Here is a 15,944-nt window from a genome sequence, read left to right as displayed (position 1 = left end):
AGCGAGGCTTGGTTAGGATGTTGTACCATAAAGGGAGGTGACCCAGTGCGCCACCCGTGCCCCTGGACGACGTAACTCTATTACGAAACACCACGTAGGGCAGAGCAACGCACTTGCGTCACCTCTCATCGCTGTTGTGGTTTCCAGTAGGACGGGTTTGTCTGTGAGCTTACCGGCCGGCGCTCCAGACATCATTAGGCGCTTACTTTACACTACCATTATGTGAGTGCAATTTTTTTTGTTTACTTTATAATAAAGGTTAATGATTTTACACTATTGGAGCCTTTTATTTTACATGGTTTATCTACTTCACTGTGAGTTGGTGTCCCAGCCCCTGCCAGTTTGAACTTCTCCACCACGATATCAAGGTCCGTGTTGTGCCACTACATTCTAAGACTCCCAGTCCATCGGTTGTCATCTGGAATATCATTCCTTTAACAGCTCTCTCTGATCCTCTGTAGTGGGGCATCATGAGCCTCTGGTAAGCGGCCATTGTTTACCTGTGGTGGTGGATCAAGCACTTTTTCTTTATACAGCAAGAATTTCCGTTGATATGAATTTGTATATATCACATTGGTGACTTTTTTTTTTTTTGCACATGGACTTATGTTTATTATTTGTTAAGTAATATATAGTTGGTGGATTATTACTTTGTTATTACCTATGTTTCACTTCGTTTATATTGTTTATTCACATATATATAAGGACTATTGTGGATTGGTGACCATATGCCAGGACACAAGTCCTTTCTAGCGCGATTCCAACTGTTTTCCCATTTCATTTTTACTGTGTTTATGTTACATAGGGGAATTGCAGCTCATATTTTGTTTTTTGCACATTTCACTGAAGCGCAGTTTCTTTTGCTCTTTTTTCCACGAACCTCAATAGTTCCATGATAAAATTCCTATGAATCAGGGGGAGGGTGGAATTTCTAGGAAGAAAAAGTTCTACCGCCGCAAAACCCAAATTGTGTGGAATACATGTATACAATGCAGAAACATCCACTGTGACCAGAATAAGGTCATCATGATAGTTGGCAGTTTCCAACAATTTGATGATATTGCGCGTGTCCTTAAGGTAGGACGGAACCAGTTTGACAAGCAGTTGCAGAAAAAAATCTATATACCGTCCAATCCTCGAGGTCACGGAATTTATCCCACTCACAATGGGGCAACCTGGAGGATGGATGGGGTTCTTATGAACTTTAGGTAAATAGTAGATGATGGGAATCCTTGGGGCCAAGGGGATGAGAAAATCCCTTTCCTTTTTGTCAAGAATATTTAATGAAAAACCCTCATCCACTATTTCAATCAAAGTCCTTTTATAATTAGAGGTAGGATCTCTGGCTAATATACTATAAGTGGTAGAATCATCTAAAAGGATCTTCATTTCCTTAATATATTCCTCCTTATCCAGTACGACTATCCCGCCCCCCTTATCGGCGGGGCAGATAATGAGATTTCTTTCTGTCACATAAGGATTTCAGTCCCACTGAAATGGCTGGATCTTGATGGACTCTTTTATTCAGTAATCTATAGAGATCTTGTAAAACTAAATTTCTAAATACTTGACAGAATGGGATGTATTGCTGGCGGGGGGGTTAAAGAGAGATGGATTGGAAAGGCCAGACCGAGTCATGGCTTAATTCTCCTCCCCTCTTGAACTACCCGACAATGCGGATAGGAAATGTCTTTGGATATTCAGCTTTCGGACATACTTCTGCATGTCTATGAAAGTTGAAACCTAGCTTCCTAGGAGGAACAAATTTAAGTCCTTCATCCAAAATGCATTTTTCATCATCTGTAAGAACTACTTTGCTAAGGTTAAAAATGCCTGCATCTAATGTGTCCTTTTTCGTTTTCCTCCTTTGAAGGCGCCACCCCCCTCTGGAGCCTTGTTAGGTTTTAGGCTTCGAGTGGGGTTGTGGGTGGGCCTGTGAAACCCAAGGACTGAGAGGGACCTGGGTAATTATAAGGGGTCCTCATGTAATCTTCCTCGTCTCTATTATTATAAGGGTATTGGTCATAGTATGTATCATAGGGACCCTCATTCCTGGGGGGAACATAATGGTTATGAGTACGTATGGGTGTACTCTGGGGATGGTTGTCTCTACCATATTCAGGTCTATCATTATGCCAAGATCTAGATCATCCACTGAGGTATCCACCATAGTAGGGGTCTACATAATGATTGCCTCTACCTTGACTGGTATGTCCTTTCCCCTATGAATGACTTATATAGCACTGCAAATGTGAATTGATTCACCTCAAGGCGCTTGGTCCATCCTGTGGGTGCAGCTTGTTAGAAGAGGTAGGTCTTAAGTTTTTTCCCAAAGGCCTGATGGTTTTCTTCCATATGGATATTGGTCGGTAGAGTGTTCCATAGCCGTGGTCCTTGGACTGCGAATCTTCGTTCTCCCTTCGATCTGTAGTGGGATTTGGGAACGTGGAGGAGGTTTTGGTAGGTTGATCAAAGACTGCGATTGGGAACGTAGCATTTTATTTTCTCGCATAGGTATTGAGGCGCGTTTCCATATAGGCATTTGTGGGTGAGGCAGAGGGTCTTGAATGTGATCCGATCCTTTATGGTTAGCCAATGTAGGCTCCTCAGGGTTGGGGAAATGAATTCCCAGGGTTTTTTTTCCTGTTATCAGTCTTGTTGCAGTGTTTTGGATGAGTTGTAGGCGTGCAATCTGGTATTTAGGTAGTCCAGTTTAGAGGGAGTTTGCGTAGTCGAGTCCGAAGTTAATGATAGTTCCAACTACTGCCGCTTTGTCCTCTTTTGGAATGAAGGGGATGAGTCTGCGTAGCAGGCGAAGAAGATGGTGAGATCCACTGACTACTGATTCAATTTGTGCATCCATTGACATTTCTGAGTCAAAAATTACTCCAAGAATTTTGGCTTTGGTGCTTGGGGCGATGGTCTGTCCAAAGACAGCGGGCGGTGTCCAAGGGTTCTTGTTTTTTGTATTTTGGTTTGCGTGTATTAGAAGAAGCTCTGTTTTGGATCCGTTGAGTTTGAGGTAGCTAGTGGTCATCCAGTCGTCTATCAATGTGAGGCATTTTTCTAGTTGTTGATAGTGGTCTTTTTCTCCGATGATGTGAAAGTAGAGTTGCGTGTCACCAGCGTACGAGTGGTAATGGAGGTCTGAATTTCTGATGATTTTGAGGAGCGGATGGATGTAGAAGTTGAAGAGGACTGGTGATAAAGGTGACCCTTGAGGGACTCCATACGATATTGCCTGGGTTTCAGAGGTGAATGCTCCTAGTTTCACTGTGATTGCGATTTTCCATGAAGGATGCGAACCATTGTAGCTCTGAATCTGTGACTCCTGATACTTCTGTGAGGCGGATGAGTGGGGTGTTGTGGTCCACTGTAGCAAACGCTGCACTGAGGTCCAACAGTACCAGGAGACTTAATTCTCCGTCATCTGCAGCTTCGAGGGCATCGTCCCATACTATGAGGAGTGGCGTTTCTGAGACGTGGCCTGGGCGGAAGCCTGATTGCAGGGGGTCCAATAGTTTGTGTGTGTCTAGGTTGAGTTGTACGACTACTTTCTCCATGACCTTGGAGATGCTGTTAAGACTTGTTATCGGTCTGCGGTAGTTGGGGTCTTTAGGGTCGAGGTTGGGTTGAGGACGATCGGGACAGTCCCTTCTTTGAATGACTGATTTATGAGATGTGTTATAGTAGGAGTGAGGATGTCTGAACATTCTTTGAGAAGTTTTGTGGGAATGATGTCGTTTGGTGAAGTGCTGTCTCTGAGGCTTCTGATTATGTTTTTGGTGCTGTCAGTGGTGATTGGGATTAGCGAGAATTTCGGCCCTTGTGTGATGTTCGTATCGATTTCCTCTTTTTGCCTTGGTTGATTGAGGTTGGTTGCTTTTTTCTGTTGAATTGTTTTCCGGATGTTGTCGATTATGTCGATGAAAAAGTCCAATAACTCATTGCAAAATTCTTGAGTTTCTGGGGGCTCTAGGCAGGTTGGGTTCATAGTCTGGGTGACTATTTTGAAAAGTTCCAGAGGGCGGTTTAAGGCTGTTGAGATGGTGTTCAAGAAATGTTCTTTTTTTGCTTTGAATATTGCTTTGTGATATTTCTATATTTGATGGTTGATTGTAGGTTGGTCCTTAGTAGTTGTTCTTTTTGTAGTCGTTTTTGAATGTAGGTTGATAATGTTGAGGCGGTATTTCTTAGCCTGTGGAGGGCGTTCGCTGAGTTGCACATGGTGAGAAAAGAAAACGTTGCTGAAGGAAGGATGATCTGATGATGGTATTGATGTGGCGATGATGAGCTTGCTGAGAGGATGGAGGTTCTGATGGCTGCCACTGCTACGGGGGTTGTGTTGTTGATGGTCCGGGTGATGGTGCGGAAAATTCTGGAGGTGGTGATGAAGGGAGGGGGCACCTACCTACCTTCCTGTTGATCCAGAGATAGTGAGGAGTTCCAGGTGTAGGGAGGGCATGGGGGCCCGCTAAAACAAAAGTGGGAGAGATAGGAGGTGGACGGCGTAGGCCGGAGCTAGGCCGCAGCCGCGGTCTGTCCCCAGAGTCTAGCAGCTAGAGACATGGCGATCAGACAGCGGCTGTGGTGGGTATCCTGGTGAGCTGGGGTAGGAGGGGGGTCCCAGAGGGTCCTGCTGGGATGTGCGGGGATGATCTCCGGGTGGCCGGTGGAGTGCTGTGGCCTCGGGAGGGTGTACCAAGATGGCCGCCGGCTAGGCCCAAACCGCGGGCTGTCCGGCTGCTCGGATCCCGGTGCGGCTAACGGTGTGTCCGAGGATGGGTATGGAGGATGATCCGGTAGGAGGTGGTGCGTAGGCCTGCCGGACGGGCTGCCGTTTGGGCTGTGGGAGGTGAAGCGGCAGGCCGGCACTGGCAGGAGCTAGGCCGGAGCCGCGGAGTGTCCTGAGGGCCCTAGGCTGGAGCCACAGAGTGTCCTGTGGGATGGGCCTATGTAGCTGGTGGGCTGGCGGGCTGGAACCTGACATCCAGATGCAGTGGATGGTGCGATGGCAGGTGGGGGTCCCGGTACGGTTCCACTGGGGGGACCGGGATGAGTCCTGGATGGCTGGGTGGCCGGATGGCTGGATGGCTGGAGCCGGATGGCTGGAACTGCTGACACAGATGTCCGCTCTCTTCTGTGTGTCCACAAGTGTGATGAGGAGGCACTGATTGGCAGTAGAGAAAGGGGAGGTCATTGGTTAGAAGTGTGTCTACCCTGATTATAGTCTCCTTGATGGTAAGCATTATGGATTCTCCAGAGGTCTGGAAATCAGAGGGGGGGCTTATATGTTAGCCTCCTATCTGGGTTCAGGTTCTGAGATTTCCATGGGCGGGGCAGTGGCCACTGTATCTATTCCCATGGTAACCTTTTTCTGCCAATTAAATACTAAATTGGTTTTATAGTCAGGAATATCACGGTTATACTTTTTCTATTTTTTGTTCCTCTGGTATCTCTCTTCTTTTTCAAGATGATTCTTTAGATTAGTAGAGAGAGAAACATACTCAGATGTCCCACTGGATGGAGTCAATTTATCTTTGAGATCTCTGATCTCTTTATTCATAGCAGTAAGTCTGGCCTGTTTCCTCTCTACCAAGAAACCAATCAGTTTGATTCCCGCCTCGTTAAACTATCTGAACCACAGTTCAAGGTCTATGTCGCCCTGCTGTGGATAGACGTCCCAACGTAGGCCTCTCGGGATCATATTTTCCTTGATGTATTGCTCTAAGAATGCAATGTCCCATTGCAAATGCAATTCTGTTACCATTACATTCTCGAGTCTAAGGAAAAGACCACCTATTTCAGTGTGGGTAGTATTAATAATGAATACTCCATTAGTATTGAAGGACCTGGTAGTCCTATATTCAAAAACATCAATATTAAATGGAAGTTGTGGTAGCTGCAGTGAATAATGTGTCATAATGAAAATATGTGCAAAAAGGGAGAAAACACTGAGCTAAACCAAAAAATGTGAAATAAACCAAAAAGAAAAAAAGCTGCTAGCACTCAAACAAAGTTTACAGCAGTGGGTACAAAAATAGTGTAGCGCTGGATAATGTAACTAGATATATAGAAACATCTAGGACTCATCAACACACAGTGATATGTGGAAATGTACTAAGTATGAACCCACTTTATCACATGGATTGTGTAAACACAATACAAGGACTAGTGGAATCTATCACTAATGACAAGTATGACTAAAAAAATTTGTGAACGCACTATAGCATATAAGTGATATAATCAAATAAGAACATTATTGTGGATGATGAGCACAAGTGAAAAATAAATGATATTGTTCAAAGAGTCTGTGACAAAAATGATCGACATGAGTGTCCAAACAAAAGGGTGCAATAAAGTAAAGCTTCCAGATGGAATTTGGACATGGAATTGGAATTTGGACATGGAATCTGGATACAACAGTCAAATATCACAGTGCACTTGAAAGGTGTTCAGATAAAAAGTTGGGTACTCTTACCGGATCTGATGGACACACATACCATACGGCAGTGGGTCAAACAAGCTCACAACACCTTGATTCCTGGTGTTTGCACTAGATGTAGTGGTCTTGTGACTCCAAACCGTGCGCCTCGAGACCATGCGTCAGAGCAACGATAAAGCCGACAACCTGGTGTTCACCCTGCATGCAGTGGTCTTGTGACTCCAAACCATGCGTTTCCAGACCATGCGTCAGAATAGCGATGGAACCGACAACCTGATTAGTCCAAAGGGTAATAGCGTGGGGAAAAAGCAATTCACCAAGATCCAAATGTGGAACGGAAAAGAAAAATAGGCTCCATATGGTGCAGGTCAAACAAAAAGGTTTTAATATAAAAAATATCGTACAACTCAATGCAGGAGAAAAAGGTGATCACTGGATTAAAATGAGTAAATAAAAGCAATGTGGGAAGCGAAAGAATGCTGGTCCGACGCGTTTAGACTCTATGGGTCTTCTACTGGGGCATAACTTTGCCTCCCCACATTGCAACTGTATTTATAAACTATTCACAGATGAAATTACGTCCAAGAACCGCTCACAGCATGGCGGACCCAGAAGTGAAACAACCAACATGTGCCTCAAGCCTCAGTATCGATGTGAATATAAGAGGTTGGAATAACCATGGCCCATTTAGCTAAATAGCACTATATAATCAATGTGAAATTAAGGGCTCATATAAATACGATGGTAGTAAGGTATGGATCGGTATAAGACCAGCTATTAAACTGTGTTCCAAGCCTCGTTATGAATATTAGGGCAGAGGCTGATAGAAGTGTCATTTTGCCCATAGTATAGAGGAGTAAACTCACAGGAGGAAAGCCTGATCATGTGATATATGTCATTCATGCGGCCATTCACAGAAGGGAGGCGTGTTCAACCAGCGTGATGCGCGTAATACATGCCAGTACCCCCAAACAAGAGAGCGTGGCAGCACCACAGCGTCATCGCAAAGGGAGTGCGCCTCAAGCCTCGGAATCAGAATACATATGAGAAAACATCAGGGAAATAACAGACTTTTTGAACAGTATCATTGATTTTTCACTTGTGCTCATCATCCACCATGATGTTCTCATTTGAATATATCACTTATATGTTATAGTGCGTTCACAAATTTTTTTAGTCATACTTATCATTAGTGATAGCTTCCACTAGTCCTTGTATTGTGTTTACACAATCCATGTGATAACGTGGGTTCACACTTAGTACATTTCCACATATCACTGTGTGTTGATGAGTCCTAGATGTTTCTATATATCTAGTTACATTATCCAGCGCTGCCCCAAGATCAATATCACATCTATCAGTCCGTCCCCACATGCCAGGGTGTTAGGGGTAACCTTAGACTCTGAATTGTCCTTTCAGGCCCACATACAATCCCTGTCCAAATCATGCCGCCTTAGCCATTTCCAGAATACGCCCCTTTTTAACTAATGACACCACCAAGCTTCCAATTCACTCCCTGGTTATCTCTCATCTCGACTACTGAAACTCCCTCCTCATTGGATTACCTTTACATAGACTATCACCCCTTCAGTCCATAATGAATGCCGCTGCAAGACTCACCCACCTTACCAACCATTCAGTGTCCTCCATCCCTCACTGCCAATCTCTCCACTGGCTTCCACTCACCCAACAAATAAAATTCAAAGTACTAACAATAATTTACAAAGCCATCCATAACTCTGCCCCCTGCTACATCACTAACCTAGTCTTAGAATACTAACCAAGCCGCTCTCTTCAGTCCTCCCAAGACCTCCTGCTCTCTATTTTCCTTGTCACCTCCTCCCATTCTCGCCTCCAGGATTTCTCCAGATCTTCTCCCATCCTTTGGAACTCCCTACCCCAATCTGTCCGACTGTCCCTAATCTATCCATCTTTAGACGATCCCTGAAAACTCTTCTTTTTAAAGAAGCCTATCCTGCTTCTAACTAACACTGTTTTACTTCCTCCATCAGCTCATCCCCCACAGCTATTACCTTTTGTATCAATTAAACCTTTCTTTTTAGATTATAAGCTCTGATGAGCAGGGCCCCTTGATTCCTCTTGTACCAAACTGTAATGTCTGCCTTTATTTTGTTAAGCGCTGCCCAAACTGTTGGCGCTATATAAAACCTGTAAATAGACAGTATATAAGACATACATATGATATTATAGATAGTCATATACTAAAACAGCGCTATGTTGAACATAAAACAGAAGTGTGGCCAACTACACACAAAAAGTGTGGGCCCCCTTCTGCCAACTGCAATCAGCATGTGGCCTGGAGCATGACCAGGCCACATGCTGATTGCAGTTGGCAGAAGGGGGCCCACATGGACCAGTGTCATACAATATATCTTCACCGCATGTTCATACATAACAAACCTATGTGTGACATCAAACATTGCTATTGACGGGAGCCCCTGCATCTCCCTATTGCCCAGAGAAGTGCTGTATTGAGGTGGTCCAGAATATCTCTTAATTGGATGCTTTGATTTTTTAAAGCTCAGGTGAGTTTGACCCCCGAAGGGGAGTGTGTTCACATATGGTGGAGTTGGAATGATCGGTGGAAGGTGCACGCTGTGACATGCTCTAGGATCTACTTGAACACTCTCTGAATCACAACTGATATTGCACTAGTCTAATGGACTTTTTATGTGTGTAGTTGGCCACACTTCTGTTTTATGTTCAACATAGCGTTGTTTTAGTATATGACTATCTATAATATCATATGTATGTCTTATATACTGTCTATTTACATCTATTTGCTTTTTTAAACAGCTGCTTTTCTTTTGCTCCTTACCCTTGGTTTTTATATTTTTATTTCAGAGGGTCTGGTAGATAGCCTTTGTATGTCCTTTTATCTACTGAAGGATCTGGATGAATGTGGTTAGAGGTTCTGTGGCGCTGAGTGGTGTACTATAGGCCGAATTTTACACTGTTCTGTTATATTTGCTATATAAAACCTGTTTGATAATAAATAACAATAATCATCACTCTTCACTAACCAGAAGAAATGGCTGCACAAATGATAGGCAGCATTGACGCTCTATAAACCAATATAGATAGACTCCCCTTCTCACAGAGGCTCCAGTCCCTTTGAATGACAACCAGCACAAATTTACTTCTCCACCAAAGGCAGTAATGGGTGTTGTAATTATGTGCAAAAAAGCTCACCACCCAGAGCCAAATAAAGAAATTGTAGTGGAGTAGTTTATTTAAAACCATATGTGTTCCGGGACGTGGCCTGACTCTGCATGACGTAGGACGCATCTTCCCGGAGCTCCGACGAGTGATCCTGATCAACGACTAATCCTGTGACTTTACACCGAGATATCGCTCACAAACTGTCTCAGAAGGTATCCGCTATTTCTTGTGGTCATGTCTCCCACAAAAAGCCAAAAATCAGCAACAGCAAAGCTAGCGCAGTATCGCCGGCAGGAAGGTGAGGAGGGAGAGGATGATGGCGGAGCTGAGAAGGCGGGAGGAGAGTGGGGAGCAGGAGACACAAACAGGCTGCTGGAGGCTATTACTCTATGCTGCACTTACCTTACTGCACAGATCGAGGAAGTTAAAATGGACATTTCATTAATAAGACAAGACTTCCAGAAACTTCGCGATTGGGTCAGGGAGACCGAGACCCGCATAAGTACAGTGGAAGATGCCCTCCCGCCATTACAAGCTAGATCAGAACACGTGCAACGCCAGATTAACCAGATCCTTGCCAAACAGAATGAAATGGAGAATCGCCTAAGAAGATGCAACATCCGTCTCATCGGTCTCCCAGAGGGGGCAGAGGGTAAGGACCCTGCAACATTCCTGGAGCAGTTATTAATCAACACTTATGGTCACGAGGCCTTCTCCCCCGTACTGGTGGTTGAGCGAGCACATCACATACCAGCGAGACCCCCCCCCGCAGGGAGCTCCCCCTCGCACCTTCATCGCAAAACTGCTAAATTACAAAGATAGAGATGCTGCCCTGTGATTGGCGAGAGAGAAGGGAAACATCCCTATTGGAAATATTAAAGTCTCGGCTATTTTCCCCGACTTTTCCGCGGAGATACAGAAAAGGCATCAGGGATTCATGGAGGCTAAGCGACAACTCCGCACCCATCACCTAAAATACTCCATGTTGTTCCCAGCACGCCTGCGAGTGGAGAGCGGAGGGAAGGTATTATTTTTTGAAGATCCACGTGAGGTCATTACCTGGCTGGAACGTAAAGCGGCCCCTGACAGAAGTGAATAGTGGAATGCCAGAAGAGCCATGCGGTGAGATAATGTCTCCCCCCCCTTTTTTCCTGTGCCGCCGTACTGTTCAGTCACATTCTATGGCACACTGTCTGAAGGGCCTATTAGACAACAGTGTTGCAAGGACACTTTTCATATACACTGTTATGAAGCCAGGATTGCAGACAAGAAAACTTTTCAAATGTCGGCTAGGAAACTGACTAATCCTGCGAAATGTGGGTCAAAACTAATGTTCTTTTCACTCCCTTCGAGGGGATTGTTCTTTCCTACACTCCTGTGTTGATAAATTTTTCCGGTGGTTATGTGAACATGTTGATTCTAAGAACCGCGCACGCAGTGCAGCAAGTTTTCGCCCCATCATCCGCTGGGAACCATCACCAAGGGGAAACTGGGACGATTCACTGTTGAGTTCTAACACCCCCTTAAGACAGAAGTCTTGGCACCCCTTAGTACAGAGGGGTTTGGCCCAACAAATATGCGCAACTCGACGGATGAAACTGGTCTGTGTGTTTTTGCTTTTTTCATTTGATTATTTTTTTCTCAGTCTGCCGATACTGACTCTCCCAGTTGGACGTTTTCAGTTGTTAAGGGACTATACCCACACCAGTTGGGGAAGGTGCAGGGTAGGGAGGGGGGAGGGGGAAATGTTATTATGGTTAAGTAAATTTAACGGTTACTGCTGTTTCTTATTATGGCCTTCTATGTACCCCCCCATTCTCCCTATCACTCATTATGCAAGGGCTCTCATTTATGGCCAAACACCCTACGATACAGGCTGTCTGGCTTGGGGATTTTAACACCACATTAAATACATCCCTTGATAGGCTTAGACCCCCATCATTGACCGCAGGGCAGACTGGTAGTACTAAATTTTCTAAACTCATCTCTTCTATTCACTTAATAGATACCTGGAGACATAAGTTCCCGCAAGTACGTGAGTACTCTTGCTTTTCTACCACCCACAACTCTATGTCCCGTATCGATTTTATTTTTATATCCCAACAACTCACACCTAGACTACTAGAAGCGAAGTTTGGCCCCAGACATTAGACACAGCCAAAGCGTTCGATTCGGTAGAGTGGAGATATCTGTGGAGGTGCCTGGAGGGATACGGCTTTGAACCTAAGTTCATCAGATGGGTTCAATTACTATAGCAACAACCAAAAGCTAGGGTGGTTGCGAATGGCTGGCCGTCTCAGATGTTTGACCTCAACAGGGGCACGAGACAGGGCTGCCCATTATCCCCACTCCTATATGCACTGGCTGTGGAACCCCTTGCTGTGTCCATCCGCGTAAATCCAGAGATCAGAGGGCTGACAGTCGGACATTTAACGGAAAAAATTAGTCTCTATGCTGATGACACTTTGCTTTATTTGGCTGACTCAGGCCCTTCCCTTCACAACGCCCTCCAAACAATCGAGGGGTTTGGGAAGCTTTCCGGTCTGAAGATCAATTGGGGGAAGTCTCAGATTCTACCGACTGACAGTTTTCCACCCACAGAGGCGCAGACCAACTTACCGCTTCAGAGAGTCGATATAATCAAATACCTGGGTATTTACATATCCAGATCCCCGTCAGACTATATAGCTCTTAATATCGAACCACTGTTTTCCTTAGTCAAATTTAAAATACACACTTGGTCCCGCCCGCCCCTTGGAGTGTGGGGTCGTATTAACTTAATAAAGATGACACTGTTACCCAAAGTGCTGTACATTCTATGGCACTCCCCTGTATACATACCCATCAAATATTTCAAATCGCTGGAGGCTCTCCTTAAACCCTTCGTGTGGGGCAATAATAGACACAAACTTTCATGGCAAGCACATAAAAATTCAACCGACATGGGAGGCACTGCCCTCCCGGACTTTAATAACTATTATATTGCATCACAATTATCACAGCTTTTCCATATCGACAAATCAGATAAGGATCGCTTCCTAGCCCTCTTATGCCCTAGCTGGGCACAACGCACTGGGAACCCTATAACTGCTATCCCAGTGGGTGCAGGGAATATGGTATTGAGGGAACACAGACAGTCCCTACTCTTTCACTATAGGCGTATATGGGACATAGCATCAACCAAATTAGACATACCACCATACAATGACTATGCACCACTCTGGCACAACAAACATCTACAGGAATTTCACCACATTCAGAACACAGAACTTTGGGCCTTGAGGGGTATATATTACCTACACCACTTGATAACTCACGGGACCTTCAAAACCTTTGAGGTACTTAAGGAGGAATTTACACTTCAAGACCATATGTTCTATCGCTTCCTCCAGATTCATCACGCGGCACAGACGCAGTTCTCACAATCTTTGCCGCAATCCTGTAATGGGGACATTCTTCCATCCTATATGGTCATGTCCCAAAATACAGGAGTTTTGGAAACAAATAGTGACCTTCCTACATGATGTCATAGGATCTCCCCTAGCGCTAGATCCGAAGTCGTGCTTACTTGGGATATTCCCCGATGTTATTGAAAAATTCACAAAAATATTCCTACAAGAAACTTTGTTCTCAGCCAGAAAAATAATTGCTAGGAAATGGATGAGACCTGAACCACCAAATATACTAGAATGGAAAAGGGATATAAACACAACCTTGTCTTATAAAAAATTCCTATATATTAATAGAGGCTGTCCAGCTAAATATAACAGAATTTGGGACCATTGGCTACAAGAATCCGAAACTTGTACATGAGAGATGTAAACATAGACATAAACGACATAATGTATGTTAATATTACATATCCTTCTATACAATTTGCTACGCATCTCCACATAAATAAGTGCCTACCAAGTATGTGATGATTTGTACATGTGTTGTAACTGACGTATATGCTGTGTTACCGAAAACCCTATTTTTTCCTTTTTTTGTGTTGTTCCATTTTTTTCTCCTACATGTGACATATGTACCTGTGTCTAATAAAATGAGAAAAAGAAAAAAAAAAACATTTTGCTGGTGTTCCAGCAAAATGACAGCATAATTGTTGGAACATAATAAACAAGCTATTCCAGCTCCCATAGATGTCCACCGCTTGAGAACGATGCTGCGTAATGACCTCCGCATGCAAAGCTCCACCAGCGCATTTCATATGAAGGCATGTCCTCTGGGGTTATTTGTAGTGCTGCATTTATTACATAATTTATTAGCATCAACCCAAGAAAAGATGAGTCAGAAGAAGTCACACACTGCCCTGAACCACCCACAAGGCAACAAAGCATGTGAGAAGTCCAATTGCACCCTAATACAACTTCCAAGAGGCTTAGCTTGACAGAAATAATGGATATTGACCCATTATTTGGCCAAAGTGGTCTGGAAACACATTCATACAGTGTATTCGATGACAGTGTGTTTAGTCATACTTGCGGGAGTGCCCACCAATCTTTAGGCTTTAGTCCTTGCAGAAGAAATTGATAACTCACACGATTTCCCGGATTTAGGAATGGAACTGATGCCTGTCTGAAGGGTAAATTTTCAATAATCATTGCTCATGAGTGGGGGAAGGAAAGTCAAAAGCTTCAGACTTTAGCCTGGGGACAGAATGCTAGTCTGAAACAAGGAAACACACCAGCAAAGAAAATAACAAACACCATGGTAAGAGTTTTCTGGAGTTGTATTACAATAGCCTATTCCAGGTGTGCCAATCTATGATATCCAGAAAGAAGGAACTCAAGAAAAACCAAGGCACCTATGCCCATAAGCTCCTCAAACCCATTGAGAACCAGAGACCTAATTCTTCTGTTTCAAAGAACCTGTCTATGTTTATGAGCCACAAGAGTCTTGGCCACCAGAGGTTCAAAGGTTGCTGCCCATGCTCCTCTGTTCTCCCCTGTGCTCCTCTGGTCCCCCACCTGCTCCTCTGGTCCCCTGTGCTTCTCTGGCCCCCCCTGCCCCTCTGTCCCCCCTGCCCCTCTGTCCCCCATGCTCCTCTGGTCCCCGTGCTCCTCTGATTCCTGTGCTCCTTTTGTCCCCCCCTGCTTCTCTGTTCCCCCCACAGCACTCACCTCCTCTTCCTGACTAGCTGTGCAGTATGTGGACGGGCTGAATAAAGGCATTATCTTCATCACTGACAAGCTTATCATATGATCAGAAAGACAGCCACACACAGTTGTAATATAACCTTCCTCGGCACTCTCCTAGACTTTCCTTCACCCGCTCTCCATCCTGTCTGCTGCTATGGGGAATCTAGGTGGAGAGCTGGGGAAGGAAAGACCAGGAGAACGAGTGCTGAGGAAGGTCATGTTACAACTGTGTGTGGCTGCCTGTCCTTCTGATCATATGATGAGCTTCTCAGTGCTGAGGATCATGCCTTTATTCAGCCCATCTGCATACTGCACAGTTAGCCAGGGAGAGGAGGTGAACCCTGTGGGGGGACCAGAGAAATGGAGGGCGGCAGGTCAGCTGCCGATAAAGGGGCATCTGGGTTTGGCATTTACAGGTATTGATCCCTGTATTTTCCTCCTGCATCAGCTAAATGCTAGTGGGAGGTAAAGGTGGAGAAGTGACCTTTCAGCTGCTGCAGGAGGATTGGTACCAGCTGTGGCGCTCCCCTAATGCCGCACCTGGGACACATGCCCCCCTGCCCCCCCATTTCGGCCCTGGTCAAGAGAAATATGAAAGTGAGTGTGAGAGTAAGTGAATGAAAGTGAGTCTCTTTAGGCCTGGATTTATTAAGTTATTTATGGTAGTATGTTACAGGCCACCTGACATTTAAGGAGGGGAGGAATTTCCTTTCACCAACAGAATGATCTGGGAAACAGGTTAATAATATTAATATTAAGGGGGACTGAATTTATCCAGACATTGATTTGACAACTGGTACTACACACTAATCTAAAACTTGCCACTTCTTGAACACTCTGCTGTATACAAATGGTAGAAGCCACAAGTATATTCAAAACAATATAAATAAAATAGTGCATCTATTTTAAACACATTAAGCATATTCAATAAATTCCCACAAACAATGTAAACAAAAATAAAGTGTAATATAAAGTGACCAAAAAAACCTTTAAAATTACGTAGACATAAAGTGTCCACAATCAGTGTAATATCCAAAAATAAACTAAAAAAAACAAAGTCCAAAAATATTTATGTGATCCCACACTGAGTGAGAAATGCTTTACCAGTGATCTCTTGTCCTCTATTGATTAATGTGCCAAAATAATCCTCTAGATTAAAACAAATATTCACCACCAGT

The sequence above is a fragment of the Aquarana catesbeiana genome, linkage group LG03 (genome assembly GCF_042186555.1).
Source record: "Aquarana catesbeiana isolate 2022-GZ linkage group LG03, ASM4218655v1, whole genome shotgun sequence".
NCBI classification, from domain to species: Eukaryota; Metazoa; Chordata; class Amphibia; order Anura; family Ranidae; genus Aquarana; species Aquarana catesbeiana.
This window is presented reverse-complemented; position numbering follows the sequence as displayed.